The sequence below is a fragment of the Ambystoma mexicanum genome, chromosome 7q (genome assembly GCF_040938575.1).
Source record: "Ambystoma mexicanum isolate Mex_15411 chromosome 7q, UKY_AmexF1_1, whole genome shotgun sequence".
NCBI classification, from domain to species: domain Eukaryota; kingdom Metazoa; phylum Chordata; class Amphibia; order Caudata; family Ambystomatidae; genus Ambystoma; species Ambystoma mexicanum.
Window position 1 is genome coordinate 415,172,016 of NC_090941.1, and position 17,174 is coordinate 415,189,189.

Here is a 17,174-nt window from a genome sequence, read left to right on the forward strand (position 1 = left end):
CATTCATTCGCAAGTGGATGAAAACCAGATCTACCATTTCAGCAGAAGTGTATAGGGCAGGACTGGATTGGGAACTAAAAGTGGCCCTAGAAAACTATTTCAAAGTGGCCCCATATTTCACCAAACCAGTGTGTGCAGCATGGTTTTCTGGTTCACCCCAAGGACATGTTTAAAGAAACTGGAGAAAAGCAAAATATATGGATTAAAATGTAATGTATTAAATGCTTCCTCATTCAATCGGTTACAAAATTATCAGTGATCCACCAGATCAAATGAGCAGCGTGGAAAATAAAAAGAGGAGGGACCAGGAGCAACTGTAGCTAGTTCTAGAACTCCTCTTCCACCCACTTGAGCAGATGGGATGCACGCCGGGGCAGTTTGAGAGTTACCATGCTGTGGAGAACTTCACACTGACCTTTGCTCTTGGTTCAACATTAAACTTATTCTCCTAAAACCTATAAGTTCCTGGAAGGGATTCAGAGCATAAAACGTGCTACACATGAAATCCACTTAATGTTTAAAAGACGAGAATTGCTGCACAAATTACCATTGTCACAGATGGGGACATCGGGGACAGTGAGCATGTCTTTAAATACATCTAATCTCACAGGCAATCCTCTTCCCACTTCTAATATAGGCTCTTCAACCTCCACAGCCTCACAACAGAACGGAGTGATGCTTTCAATTCTATGGGCCTCATCATGAGTTGGGCTGTATTCTCGGCTGTAATACCGCAGACTGTAATAGCCCTTGCACCGACCGTTCCGGTGGTATTACCACCGGATCACGGATTGGGCCTTATTGGTAAATCCCCATTCCTGATTGGGTCCATTGGATCAATGGGGAATTTTCGGTGTTAATACTGCGGGCTAATACAGCCGGCTGTAATACTGCCGAAAACAGGGATTTTCACCTCCAGAAAAAAACTGGAGGTAAAACAGCCAATTTAGCGCCCAACTCGTGATAGGGCCAGCCCTTAAATGCGGCAGTAGTACCATTACCACCGCATTTAAGGACTACAGCTCAACTCGTGATGAGGCCCTATGTTTTTTTGCTGCCCATGTACCTCAGTTTGTAAATAGGCTTCCAATAACCATGTTTGAGTAACTCAAATGGGAACAAGTTAAAAGCCTAGAAACCTGAACTATACAAACTCTTGATTGATAATCTCCCAATGAAAAAGAGAAGACAAAGCAGTCAGACCTGCACGGCTGGGTCAGTGTGCAGCCATGAAAATTTGCATTTTCAAATAACAGATGAACTGTGGGTGAGAGAGGGAAGTGAGACATGAGCGAAAATGCTCCATGGGAAGGGGTCATTACCCAATCAGCTGCAACGTTCTTCTTAATAGATTTACACTTCCAAGAAAGTCCAATGGTTGCACACCTGTAGGTCCAGTGAGGATTTAAGAGGTTTGCGAGGAAAGGCAAGCAAAGTAGCTCCCAAATGTTGTTTGTCCGCCCACAGGATAAATTAGCTTTCACTGCGTGGTATCACCCGCAGAAGTAGGCAAGTCGTAGGGAAAAAGTTCTTTGCATTTTGGGCGATTTTTACACAAGACATCATCGATTGCTATATTTCTAACTATGTGTTAGTGATGTGCCTAACATGCCATGGAGTGTGCATTTACAGCACACTTGTGCCTATATAGCACATGAGAGCATTGTGTGTATACGTATTCATATATAAATATATTATAGGGCAGCGATCACTGCCCTATAGTAAAGGTGAGTTAGGACTTCAATAGGAACCTCTTAAAAATGCTATTGCTAATAACCTTTAATTTGTGCAACGGATCTGGTTAAAATTTTGAAGTCAATTAGGGACGCACGGGTGCCCCAGACTGCAAAGTTTGGGAAAGATTTGTTAAAAAATGTAAAATCTTTTAAGAAAACACAAAAAAACAATGTTGTGGCCTACTTCCCATTCATGTTCCTATAGGCAAACAAGGCCAATTATTGCCAGAGTGCACAGCCCAAAACGCTGGATGGATTTGGACCAGGTCTGAAACAACTTGGACACAAAGCGTTTACTGGAGACCTTTTTTTGGTTTCAGGTTATTCTGTGCAGTCATTTTTTAAATATTTGATTGAGTATGGGGTGCAACCTTCTCCAAAATAGCTAGCTATATCATGGATAAATTGGCAAAACTTGGTGTTTTTAGAAATGAAGCAGCCGCCAGTGGTTTTTCTATTGATGCGAGAGATAGTCGGAGCTACAGCCGAGGATATTGGAAAATGAAACACAGGAAATAAGCCATTTGCAGGTCAAAAAAATTCAAATGCCATTAGGCTAGCCTTGTGGAGGGTGACTGCTGGGCATCAAGTGAAATTTGAGAGTTGGACGGGGTCTAGGGTTTGAGTTTGCAACCCGTAGCTTTTCTGTAACCTCAGGTATATCCGCGAATAGTTGACCTCGCAAAGCAAACTGCAAAGCAAACTGCGTCACAGAAACAGAATGTGTTATCAGGGGAATGGGAGAGGCCTGGGGAGGGGAGGTGAGGAGGCCATCTGGGAAGTAGGGGGAGCTGGCACTGTTGAAAGTCAGACATTGGGGTAAGGAGGATAAATGATGAGAGGGCAAGTATGTCCTGAATATTTACCCACTATGTGGCAAGAGAGTATGCAATCATGGACACTGGTGCAGTTATTTTTCCCGGATTGTGGCAGCTTTTCAGGGCACAAGTAAAGAAGACATGTGGGTGGACAGCATAACTTCTTTTCAGATGGCGGACACAATCCTTTGGGGGTTTTTTTTTGGTTGTCAAGCTTGCTCAAGTATTTGGCTACCAGGACTTTACTCAGGTTGTCACGCTGCCAGTGCAGGTGCTTACCCACCTGACCACAAACACTTGTTTTGTATTGAGATTCATATTTTCCAGGAAATATTTCATGACATATTGCTGGGTTTAAAAGATGAGCACTCGTATACTTTGCCAGCATATTTATTGGAACAATTCCTCTCTCAGGTTAAAATCTCTCTGTGCATTGCCTAAAAACTTTTTGAGTTCTCAAAGCCTGCAATCGTCTATACCTAACAATACAACTGTCAAAAACAGGTAACAATCAGTTTGTGATTGATGAACGGCTTTGAGCGATGGGTAGCAAGTGTTTTAAAATATAGAGTGGCCATGCCCACTGGTTTGGTAGTTTTCAAAAATGGACAGTGGGCACAGTCATGGGCGAAGGCCATGGCTAGTGGCCTGGTAGTGTTTTAAAAAGGACAGTGGGCATGGCTGAAGGCCATGGCTAGTGTTCTGGCAGTGTTTTAAAATGGACAGTGGGCACGGCCAAAGGTTGTGGCAACTGGCCATGTGAGGAACAAATCCATTGAATTCCAAAACTCGTGCCCAATGGCCATGGAAAAAGGCCATGCTAGTAGTCTGGTAGTGTTCTAAAATATACAGTGGGCATGGCCGTAGACCGTGGCCACTTGCCATGTGTGGAAAAAATCAATTGAATAACAAAACCGGTGCCCACTGGCCATAGAAAAAGGCCATGGCTAGTAGTCTGGTAGTGTTCTAAAATATACAGTGGGCATGACCGTAGACCATGGCCACTGGCCATGTACGGAACAAATCCATTAAATAAGAAAACCCTTGAAATTCAAGGAAAAAACTTTAGTTGCAGGGACATTAAAGTGAGAACTTAACGCACCAAAACCCCTGAAATTCAGCTAAAGCCACCTTAACTTCATGCCCCCGTTGAGCAGCATATGACCACAAGGATGGCATAACAGATGATATCACTGATTAACTCATAAAAACTTTAATTATCTTAGTAACAATTTAGCACATAGACTTGGCCATGATGAAGGCTGTGGTCACTGGACATCACCAAAAGCCGTAGCTAATGGTTGGTTAGTGTTGTCCAATACACAGTGGGAATGGTGCAACACCCTACCTAGTGTTCCGTTATTGTTTTACAATATACAGTGGGCAAGGTCGAAGGCCATAGCCACTGGCCAAGGCTAAAGGTCATGGCAAGAGCCCATTAATTTGTTACGATATACAGTTGGCATGGCCAAAGGCCATGGCTAATGACTGGTTAGTGTTGTAAATATATAGTGGGCACGCCCAAAGGCCATAGCTAGTGACACGTCAGTATTTTAAAATACACACTGGGCATAGCCAAGGATGTAGCCACTGGCCATGATCAAAGGCCGTGGCTAGTGGCCCAATTATAGGTTATAATATGCAGGGGGCACGGTCGAAGGCCCTGGCCGCTCCCCAGTATTGTGCTGAATGCCATAGCCAGTGGCTCATTAGTGTATTTAGTATATAGTGTAAACGCCTGAAGGCTGTAGTGGGTGTGAAAGCTAATGGCTACAGATGGTGGCCAGTTGAGGTTTTTAAATATACAGTGGGCATGGCCAAAGGCAGTGGCCAGTGTCCATGGCCAAAGTCCATGACTAGTGGCTCATTAATATGTTAAAATATATTTGGCCATGCACACTGACTTAGACTGAAGGCCATGCTTAGTGCCAGTTACAGTTGTAAGGGAATTAGTGATGTCATCAGTGATGTCATAGGTGAGGTCATTATTGTGGTTATAGGCTGCGGAACATGGGGCACAAAGTTAAGGTGGCTTTAGCTGAATTTCACAGGTTTTGTTGCAGTAAGTTCTCACCTTAACGTCCCTGACACTAAAGTTCTTTTCCTTGAATTTCAAGGGTTTTGTGATTCCATAGATGGTTTCCGCGACACTAGCCATAGATCTCAGCCATGGCCAGTGACCACGGCCTTTGGATGAACCCAATATATATTTTAGAACACTACCATACCACTAGCTATAATAATTATAAACTTTATAGAAACGAACATATCGTCTGCACAATGGCTTACCTAATTTCTTTCATGGGTGACTCATCTCCTCTGTTCACTCACTGTAACAGCTCTGAAAGACAAAGCAATACATTTTATAATAGAAATAAAAAGAAGAGTGGTGACGTTTGTTTTTCTCCATAATAGTACTGTATGCATACTCAATGTATTCCTACACTCAAGCAATTAAGGTTGTACAAATTAATCATTGTGAAGAGATAATAAAAACGTCTCATTGGAGAGAAAAAAAAAACTCTACTCACTTATCTAAAATATCTAAAAATTGATATTTAGTTAAATTCTATCTCACTTTGTACAAACATCTCTATATGACAGACCTACTGAGGATGTTAACATTCAATTAAATGCACATTATATGACTACTTTGGTCATGAACAACATGACCCAAAAATTACAACTCCAATGAAAGGGAGGATCCGAACTTCAGTTCTTTCTTCTTTTTCAGCCTCAATGTAGCGCATAGAATGTATAATTATTAATATTACCATCCTAAAGCAAACTCTAAAAAGGGTAAAACTTGTATACAAGAGTGACAATAGCTATGAAAATAGAAAATAGAAACAAACATTTAACTATACCTGCGGTTCCATTTTTTAAACATTGAAAAAGAAAACTATTGAGCATATGGCCGTTTAACGTGCATCTGTTACTGGATGGGATTGCACCAGAATAATTCTGAGTCCAAATAACCGGACAAACTCAAGAAGATGGCAAGTTGCTGTTTTATTAGCAATTATCTAAAACGGGGAGTTACAATGAACATCAACAGATGTACGCTTATTCTCAGCGATTTCCACATGAAATACAATTACATACTCACTTTATGTTTCAGTATGACATCATGCTATCTGGCAACAGTGAAAACCCTATCATGGCCTGGATTGGTTAAGGGACACATCTAGATATACAATCATATAGGAGCTAGGTTTGTTATTGGCTGTCAGTTATCAGATGGACAACTCATCACTACCTCTTTAAACATGTAATTTTAAGAAAAATCAGTTATACAGTGTTTCATTGGTTTCTCAAGCTGTAAGGTCCTTCGTTATATGGACTAATACAATTGGTTGCCATGCTTGTACGTCATTTTCCGTCTAGGATTCATAGAGTGTCTTCATTCAGTATTTCAGGACTTTGTGCACACTTTCTTATGAAGTCATCAGTCCATTTTCTTAGCTCTGTCTCATATTACTTCAGAGATTTCTTATTGAAAGCTGCCATCAACTCGAGGGTACGTTCGATATGGTTGTCTTAATGGATACCTTCTTCCAAATACTTGCTGCGGTATTGGTACAATAGCTGGTGTTTGACAGGGAACCGTCTCATGTCTCCAATACAGGGGAGCTAGGGGGGTAGGATCTCCTGCAGATGTATACCTCTGCTCCTCTACACTATGCACCCTATATTTAACAATAATGGAGCTTAAAAGAATTAGACTTGGAAAAGGGAGGAATGTGTAGAGGCTGCTTTAGGGACAAGAATAACGGCATGGGTCCAACAGCCCCACTAATCACTAAGGTAACCACAAAACTGGTTTTGCATCAGCAAATTCTAAAATAGAATTGCCCAAAACATCAATAGTTTGTGCACCTCCAAGTTCTGTATATTTTCTTTAGAAAAAAAGGACACTAATAATATTATAAAAATAAATAACTATATACAAAAAAACAATGTTTCATTTCTGTACAAACTTTTTTTCATGCTAAACTATATCAAATGTGCAGAGTACTTTATGCACCCTTAACCAGGAAACTGAGACACATAACCTAACTATGTCATCTGATTTACAGATAAAAATATGAAGACATGCCAACGTTGTACCATTATTTTGAGTATCAATCTTTTTAAAGTGTAGTCATACCATTATTTGAAATAATAGGTAGACAATACAACATTTCCTGTATGTAATTACATCAACACTTACGACAAGCTACACTAAAATTCTTGTAAATGTCATTTCAATACTTCTTGAAAAATCTGTGTGGATCCTTGTTTAAGCCACCTACACACATGGTAAGTTAATAATGACATTTTATAATCTACAAATAATTTTGAACTTAAAAAACAAAATGCATTGTTATTTAATTCTTCTATTTGCCCAGAAACGTGTGTGCAATGTGGAATCCCTTTGTTCTATTAAACCAAATGTAACTTTCAAATAGTGTAATTATCACTAAATTGTCATTAAAGTACTTATTTTCACATTTTTGTGCATCCTTTCTTTTGGGAAACCTACACACATAAGTAGTTTATCACAATTTTGTTTAATCTACTCTATAAAAATAAATTGGTATTTCTTTAACAAAACAAATTATAGCATATTGTATTTTTAATCAAAATCCACAGTGTAATGACAGAACACATTCCCAGACTGTTGTGGATACTGCCACAATTGAAATAGAAGTACTTTATGGAATACATCAACTAGTACTTAAAGTAGGCTGTTTTCCCTTATAATTTAATTGCAATACTCCTTGTAAAGTTTGTGTGCATCCTTATTTTGCCCACCCACACACATAAGAAGTAAAAGACAATATACATAAATCCTCCCATAAAATTCTAATTAGTGATCAGATCTCATTTATTTTTAAAACTCTGTACTTGTTTTTGCATGTACATCCTACCGTTTACTTGTTTCATATGTATTACAATATACAGTATTTTACACAATAAAATTGAAGTCGAAGATTGCCGAATGCTTTTTTTTTGTCATTTATATAATCTTGACATTGTAATATATACATTTATTTCATAGTGATTTTATATTGCAAGCAAGTAACTATCTATCCTCTAGTTTACATAAACATGTATTACCCTATTCTCCTGTTTCAATCATCCATTTTGCATGTTGCTATTCACAAAGAATATAAAACATATTCTAAAACTTTGCCTTTAGCAACATTAAGTAAGCCCTTTTTTAAGCCATTGGCAATCTAGCTTGGTGTGTGACTATAGAGTCACTGCAGACAAGCCAATCTTCTTTTGTACGCACCCATGTTGTGAAATGTCCACAGTGACTAGATGCACATGTTTTAAAAGTATTCTTACTAATGGAAACTTGACTATTTACAACATTCATTACCAACGTGTTAATTTTCCAGTCATATAATTAAATAAGATGGTCCACATACAATACATAACATCCAATATAAAACAAGAGATAACGTAACAGAGATAACGTAACAGGCTTAGGTAGCGAGTTAAAACAAATTCACAGAAGATACATACACAATTGGTACTTGTAAAACAGATATTGAAGTACCAGATTCTACTAGAATTAATGTGTCCTAGATTTATGTCTCTGTTTTCAGTCCAGAGAGTTGTCTCGACATGTTTCTGTTCTTTTTAACATTAGTGATTCCTTAAATCTCGCATCCCTGTGCACACTCTGTTAGGAAACGTTCCACTTTGTGCTGCATTGCTTTATATTCATATTTTTTTCTTTAAAATCAAATCTGGGTGTTATGTTCACATTTTCCGCACATCTGGCGAGTGCACTACTGAGTGCAGATTTGCAGAGACCATACTTTTGTGGAAGGCTGAACGGAGTGAAATTTGGTGTTCATTGGCCGCAAGACCATCTGATTGGCTGTGTGGGGGAAGCCCCGCCCTCAATCCCGGAAATGCCATAATAAGAGAGAGCGCCCGCATTTGAGTTTGCTGTATTTTACCCATTGGGCGGCATAGAGAAAGAGGTCAATGTGGGCACAAGATCGGTGCCAGGCCATCACAGGGCAATTGAAAACAGGGAGATGGACCATTGATCGGAGAGGGGCAAGAGAGCACCATGGTCCTGGCTGAAGGTGCTCAGATCTTCACAATCACATAATTCTATAAACCTTGGAAGCACTTTTCAGATAATCTCCTGAAATACCAGTGGGAACAGATCCTTTCACCAAAATGACAAGGCATTGGGGAAATTTAAGAATGCTCATGTATTCTTTCTTCAAGAAACATGGCTGACTGCCCCTTTTTTCACCTGATGGTTTTATGTTACTTTTCTCCCTCTCGCCGATACCAATAGCAGGCCATCCGAACGGGGTTCCCTGTATCAGGCCGAGAAACACATTAAAAATGACAAACATTAAAATTAATAATAATGTACTTTGTGCAGAACTGGTTATCCTTTATGACACTCTGGGCTCTTCCTTAACATCTTGCTTGTGCAAAACACTATCTGATATTATTAGCGCTTGGCACCTGCAACAACTGAAGGGTGGTATTATTGTAACCGGCGACTTTAATGCAGATTGCCATGAACTTTCTTGCGCTCTTAAGGAGGTGGCCAGATTACCAGGGGTGGTTAGAGGTGTAAGATGGTGTGAGGCACTGGATGAATTTGAGTTTCTACCTGTTTTGCCAAAGAAAGATGATGTGAGGTTTACTTGGTCAAGCGGGACTTGTAATAGTTTAATCGACTTTATTTTTGTAAATTCAGCTATTAAGAACTTTTTGCCGGATCTTTCTATAGTCCTGATAAATTTGAGCGACCACGCCATCCTTGAATTTGATTGCCAGATTACTAAACCTTTGGCTAAGCAAAGATTTACCTTTAATACGATTGTAAACATCCAGGATAATCGATTACGATGGTCAGTGGTTAATACATGCAAATTTAACACCATAGATGCCACCTTGGAAAAGTCGGGGAGGGATCTATTGGGTGTATGTGGATGGGAGCTGGAAATCATCGAAAAGCTCCAGGGGACATGTCCTCATATTTAAACACACTTCAATGGTTCTGTGAAAGAGAGGGGGCATCTTTTTGATGTTGGTGTGACTAGCAAAAAAGGAAATTGAGTGTGGCATTATGAAAGATCAAGAGAAACCATATTATGATTCAACTTCCGAATAGGGCCAATTGCTCAAAACTGAAAACCCAGTATAAATCCTGGTTTTGTAGTTATCGATCTAGCGAAGACTGTGCAGGTTGGAAGTATATGAATCAGCTCATTAGGACAGGTGACTCTAGTAAGCTTTGGCATATGATACCAACCTGCAGTGCTGGATTGGCAGCAGGTTGGGCCAGCCATGTCAACTTATTATATTGGGATAAAGATGCATCCTCTGTAGTGTAGAGACCAACTTTAAAACAATGGTAGGATCCTTGGTATGGCAACAAATTCATAAGACCAACTTGGTCAAGACATTAATGCAGGTAAAATCTTCTAGAGCATTTGGCCCGGATGGACTATCGGATATGACGATCGAGAATGACCCCTGCCTTTGGGCCCACATTTTGAATCAACTGTTTGTCCATATTTATGAGACAGGTAGATTGTCACGGTCTTGGCAACAGTCAATCCTAATACCTGTCCATATAAAGGACCCTCGGCAGGTACCAGGAAACTATAGACTGTTTGCTATGTTAGAGAGCAGTTTAAAGATGTTCTCGGTTCTTCTCTTGGAGCTTCTAACAGCGTGGGTGGATATAAACGGTTGTTTAAACTTGACTCAGAAAGGATTTAGGAAGAAGTGCAGTACATCACAATCTGTTTGGGTTCTTCAGACCTTGATTTCGGACACATTGCTTTCCCGGGAGTCTACGCTTTATATATATCTTATATAGACTATAGTTCTGCCTTCGAGTGTTAATCAAAGTAGGCTGTGGGAAAAGTTGTTTCGGTGGGGCATTGACCCCTGCATTCTTTAATTCCTTGTAAGCTTACAATGACACTTATGATAGGGTATGTTTATCCCAAAAAGAAGATTTTTCTGCCACCTTTCCTACTAACAGAGGATTAAAAGAGGGGTGCGTCCTTGCCCCCATACTTTACAACTTATATGTCTTGACCTTTCCCCCACATTGAATATAGTTAAGAACTTTCCAACTCGATTTGATAATGTAGCTATGCATTCCCTAGTATACGCGGATTATACTGTGATCTTGGATCACACTGCAATTGGCCTACAATGATTATTGGACACATTGGACCAGTATGCTAGGGCGATCTGGGCTACAGATGAATGGTAATAAAACTAAAATAGTGACCATTGGAAAAAAAGCTTATGGACAGTTATCCTTCAGTTAGAGGCTTGGGAACCTGCTTATAGAGCAGGTGAATGAATAGAAATAACTGCCTGAAATAGTATCGCTGAAGGCTTGGAAGAAATGTCTCACTATACAGTGGGTCATTGATAATCATGAGGAGGGGGGATTGATCAAGGCCAAGGTTCGGGCCTACAAGCTTTACGTACCTCTGGTTAATTTGTATGTCCTGGAAACGTAACCTGGAAGTGCTGTGTCTTGCCTAACAAAGTTGGAAGCAATGATTTTGCAGTCCTTGCTGGGCCTCCAGGGGGTGGTACCGGTCCAGGCAATTAGACTGGAGTTGGGTCGCCAATCTTTAACCTCGCTGTGGAAGATGTTGGTTTGTCATTTTTGTGCAGGTATTAAATTTGGAACATCACAAAGTACTTATCTAATTGGCCAAATGACTGAACATGCATGGATGTGCACGCGTAGTGCAAGGTTCAGAGACATGGAGTCTGCTGTCCTGCAACATTTTGCTGAGTTTGACTTGAGTGAATTGCTAGAGTAAGATTTGTATTTCCATTTGTGCGGCAATGTGGAGAAATCTAGACAATCTGAGAGAATGTAATCTATAGCACACTTGACTGGCACACGGAAATATGTAAACTTCTCTCAGCAGAGTGATTTGGTGGAGCATCCGCGCAAGTTCCCGACTACTCTCCACTACCCAGCACTTACACATTTTATTCTTTATCTAAGGTTGGAGGGCTTACCAGTCTTGGCAAACACTGGTGCTTGCAGGGTATTCCCCATTGATGAACGACTATGCAGGTTGTGTAATTCATTGATCGATATACACGGAAAGGCCTATGGCAATTTATTGATTATCAATCTGACCAGAGTTGGAGTAGGATTTTTGCGGCTGATTCATTGGTGGTCATGGCTGCGTTATTCCGTACATTCACAAAACCGAGACTCACCCCCTAGATTGGGCGATAATCTGGTGATAATTATATGGTTAGAGTGGTTTATACTTGGAAATTGCTGAGGAAAATGACCTAATGGGACACCTCCGCTTTGTTTTAATGAATTTGACTAAATTGACATGTGTTATTTATTTGATTTGTTGTAAATTTTTTATTCGATTTGATGTAACTGTGATTAGATGGTTTTTAACAGTGTTCTGATGTTTTAAATTATGTTTTTTATCATGTGAACGTTTGTTTCAAACATATGCACATAAAATAATTAAATGATTTTAAAAAATGGCATTGTTTTCTGTTTTTAAAGAAAAGAGAAAGGGGGATCCCTCCTACCACTCTGCACTATATTCTTCCCTCCTTAAACTATTAGGCCACTTGTGAGTTAAGGTCAGGACTGAGCTTTGAAGCCCCGTCAGCCCTCCCTTTCTTTCTTCTTTCTCTGCCTTTCTTTCATGTATCCCTTTTCTCTGAGATGGCACTCTCCATCTCTCCAATCTTCTCTAACTGCTACACTATCACCTATCCACCCTCTCACAAAATCTGGATGGAAAAAGCACAAAAAAGACATCCTGTGTTCAACACCTGGCCCCTCAATCGCAGACACCCATCTCAGTGCATCCTCCAGAGAAATCTTCAATGAAATCCTCTTCTCTGTCCCATCTCCAGACCTATGGACATCTCATCTCTTCTCTACTCTCTCCTATTTCTCGTCCTCTCCCATTAATGGCGGCACCAAGTGGGAAGTCCTCTTGGCGGGCTTCTTCGCATCTCCCTGCTGCATTAATGTCTACCTCACTGCAACATCTTGGTTCAGGGTCTTTAGGCCACCCCCCTTCTCTTTGACTGGATCCCCCCATCTCTCATTAACTTCCTTGCTTCTCCGGCCTCTCCCCCTACTTCCCTCCCAGCTCCACCACCTCTGACTGAAGTACCATGCCGCTGTACTCCACCCCAGAAAACCTTCAAAGGCAGATATTGTCTCCACCTGGCGACCCTCAATGCCTGCTCAACCAACAAACACTCTGCTGACATCTGCTTCCTTCTTGAAGACACTGACCTTGACATTATCGTACTTACTGAGAATTAGTTCAATACCAGCTCAGTCACTGCTTTTGACTCTCTCTTACTTGACGGCTTTAAGATAATTTCCAAGTCTCGATCCGAGTGTGCTGGTGGTAGAGTTGCCTTAATCTTCCCTGAGTGGGTTCCTTCTTCCATATTATCCACTCAGCTCTATTCGTCCTTTGAGAGCCAGGTATGCAAATTAGTTATCTCTCCCTCCTCCACCCTGACCATGACTACCATTTCCCGGACTCCTGGTGTTACCTCCCTGTTCCTCTCTTAAGGGGCATATATCTGTTCTTCCTTATTGTCAACCACTTCCAACCTGCTACTCCTGGGTGACTTCCCTTGTACAGCATACACCCTCTTCATGGACCTCTGCACATCTCCATTCGTCTCCATTCTTCCTTATGGTCCAACCTACTCTGCCGGACACACTCTGGAGGCCCTCATCAACTCCGACTTTCCTCTGTCATCTCTTCTGGTCACCCCTCCCTCTTGGTCTGACCACTCTCTTCTCTCCTCCCACTTGGATCCCTATGGCCTTGTCACAACTCATCCAAAAGACCTGCCAACCTTGTTCACGAACATCCACCAGATGAAACGAGTGTCAGCTGCTGCATTCACTACCACCTTTATCCCCCCTTGACTGCCAAACTCAGACTCTTCCACTGACTCTGCTCTCAGCAACCTCCACCTGTCCATCACCAACACTCTTGACATTCTCACCTCTGTCATGACGATCCGCCTGAAACCTGCCTCTAAGCGTAATACTTGGTACGACTCTGAACTTGCAGACCTGAAAAGAAAGTGCAGAGCTGCAGAACTTGAGTGGCAAACCTCAGGGTCACCCTCGGCCAAACTGGCCTGCCACCTGCTCCAAAAGCATTACAGACTCTCTATCTGTGGCAAGAAAAGGGCCCACATTCAGGCATGGCTATCTGGAGCATCTAACAACATGGCTGAACTTTTCAAAATCTTCAGGGAACTGGCCAACCCTTCCGCAGTATCCTCCTCCCCTACTCTTTCACAGGCCCATTGCAATGCACTTGCCACCCACTTCACCACCAAAACTCAGGACAGCCTTGTCTGCACTCCACCAACCCACCCCTCATCCCCTTACCCCCCTTGGCCACTCAACCTCCTCCTTTGCCTTATCCCACCGGAAAAAGTCACCAGAGCTGTGAACTCCATGAAGATCTTTTCCAAACAGGTTGCCCCTTGCTCATCCAGAACCATCAAGGAAAACATTTGCTCTCTTGCCCCTACACTCACTGATCTCTGTAACCACTCCTTTAGTACAGGTTCTTTTCCATCCTCCCTCAAGCAGTCCCTTGTGCGCCCCTCCTTAAAAAAACACCAGCCGACCCTTCCTGTCCAGCAAACTATCACCCCATTACCATCACCCCCTTCCTGGGGAAACTGCATAAGAAGTTGGCCCTGACCCAACTTAACTCTCACACTGAACTTGTTGGCGGTCTCCACGACCATCAATCTGGATTCCAAGCATGCAGAGGCACAGAATCTGCTCTACAGTACACCCGTGAAGAACTGCTTGCATTCCTGGATTCCAACTCCCCTGCTGTCCTCATCCTTCTTGATTTCTCCTCTGCATTTGACACGGTCATCCACACCATCCTCATAAAAAGGCTCCATGACACCATTGGTATCTCGGAGCGGGCACTGGACTGGCTTAACTCCTAACCGACCGCTCATTCCAAGTCATTTTGTGCACCTTCTCCCCGCCTATTTCCTTTTCCACCTATGGCGATTCCAATGGCTCTGTTTTCTCGCCTTGGCTCTTTAAAATATACCTTACTCTGATGGCAAGCCTCATCTCCTCCTTCTCCCTCAACTTCCAGTGCTATGCTGATGACACACAACTCTTCTTCAAACTTTCTACGGACGCCCTTGCACCTCATCCCTGACGGCCTCTCTGCCACCTAGGCCTGGTGCACTTCCAATGATCTCTGCCTCAATTTCAGCAAAACAGAGATCATTCCCTTTGGGACCCCTGCACCCAACTTCTTCCCTTCACTCTGGCCTTCTTCTATGGGCTCTTCCCATGCTCCCTCTTCTGAAGCCAGAAACCTCTGAGTCATCTTCGTCTCCACTCTCTCCTTCCTCCCTCACACTCAGGACATTGCCAAGAGGTCCCACTTTCAGCTCTTCCTTCTCAAAGGATTTCTACCTTTTCTCACCATCCCCCAGAGGCTCAATGTTACCCAGGCTCCGGATCCCTCTAGGCTTGAATATTACAATAGCCTCCTCCTGAATCTACCTTCATCTACTCTGCAACCCCTCCAGCAAATCCAGAATAGGGCAGCAAGACTTATTCTTGGCTTCAGACCCAGGGACTACATCTCTCCCGCCCTACAAAGTCTGCACTGGCTCCCGGTTCTTTCATTTTAAATCCCTCTGTATCATCCACAAGGCTGTCTGGGGCTGGTGACCAAACTATCTCCAACTCCTTCTTACTAATATTCCCCCTCTAGACCTATCCTTATAAAATGTATTTTGTTTCTTTTACCTGTCGCAGCATTTCACATGCAGAAACATTTTGAAATCTAGGTCCTGTCTGAAGTGTATGAGCAACAGTATAACATAATGTCGAAAATTCACTTTCATACAGTAAGTGAAAAATATATTCAACATTGGTGCGGAATCAGGAATCTTCAGAATACATTAAGATATTCTGAAGAAGAAATTGGAACCTTCCAATCATCCAATCTGCCTCCTTCCCCAGTAGAAAAAAGCACAGGGAAACACCACGCTTCTAAAGTTTTTTTCCCAGATGCTGATTGATGCATCTTTTGTTTTTTTCATTTGGTATAATTCTAAACTGTTGCCCATGACTTCACATGAGTGTAGAGGGTTAAATGTTCATACAAACTATTCCCTTCTGCAACAGTTAGACGTTGGAACAGGTCTTCACTGCTCTTGCTTGTTGACTCAACATCAAACATAGACAAGCCTGGTACACTCAGACTGCCTTTGTGCAAAGCTTTGTGCTTCAGTAGAAATGTCTTTCACCTTTATGATATCTATTAGCTGTTACCAAACATTCTTATCTTCTGTGGCAACACCATTCAATACAGGATATGCTGAACCCAGAATGACCATACAGAAGTGTGTATTCCTTCTAGCTGTAAATAAAACAACAGCTACTCGAATTGAAAAATGATTCCCCATACAGGTAATTATGACATGTAATTCACCTTATTAAAAAGCATTGAGGTGTATAAGGCCCATAAGGGGGTATGTCAATAGAACCCAAAATAGGGAGAGACAGCATTATAATGCATGTGATTTAGGTGACAACGTTTACCCACAAGTATTCGGAGGATGAATTAATGAAGCAAAGGAGATAGGGTCGATTGTACCCATCTAGAAATGTATTTAAAACTTCAAAAAAAATGTATGAATTACACTACATTTAAAGAGTGGTGGCTAATATAGCCCTCTTTACTCCTTGTATTTCCACAGAAACCTCATCCAGAAATTGACCAAGAGCTGAAAGGGTTGAGAAGGGGAATTGCAAAGCCCAAATGAAATCCATGAATAAGGAACAGTTCATAAAAATAGAATGCTTTCAATCTAGTGTGTTTTTTTCTTCCCCTGAAGAATTTCCTATTAGTATGTTGGTTGTTGAAGAGGAATGAAACATGTCGGGTATGTTTGTGTGAGGAATGAAAGAATGGATGATTGGTGAAACATCAGTACAAATCAAAGGGGATACTAATGGACGGTACTCCACAATAACAAAAACCGTGATTGAGTATCTCAAGGTGTGATTACAAGCAACAACACACTAGATATAAGATGAATTGCCTTTGTGAAATATATTATTGAAAAGGTTTGTTGAAGTATAAAGTCAATCATTTGTATGCAACAATTTACAAAATGAAAAGAAAAAATTGAAAAATTGCTTGTCTTAAACGTTGATGAAATATGTATGTTTTTATAAATGTAATGAAGCTGCTATATATATTTTTTATGTGAAAATACAATTGTGATATCTTTTTTGATACAAAATCTTTTGTAGTATGTCAAAATTTAATTGAAATAAGAAATGTGCTTATGGTCAATAGCTGGTTGAATAGTGGAAAACAAGGCACCTTCTGCACATTGAATACTATATTGTAGGCAGTATTTTTAGGAGGGCTGTTGCAGGAAGGTCCAAGACAAAAATATAGACCAAAAACCTATAGCCTCTCAAATTTGTGTGTGAACACCATTCAATAAAAAAACAGAGAACCTGCAATGGCATGCTTCACTCCTAGAGTGTTGACATTTTCTTGCAAACTTAGAG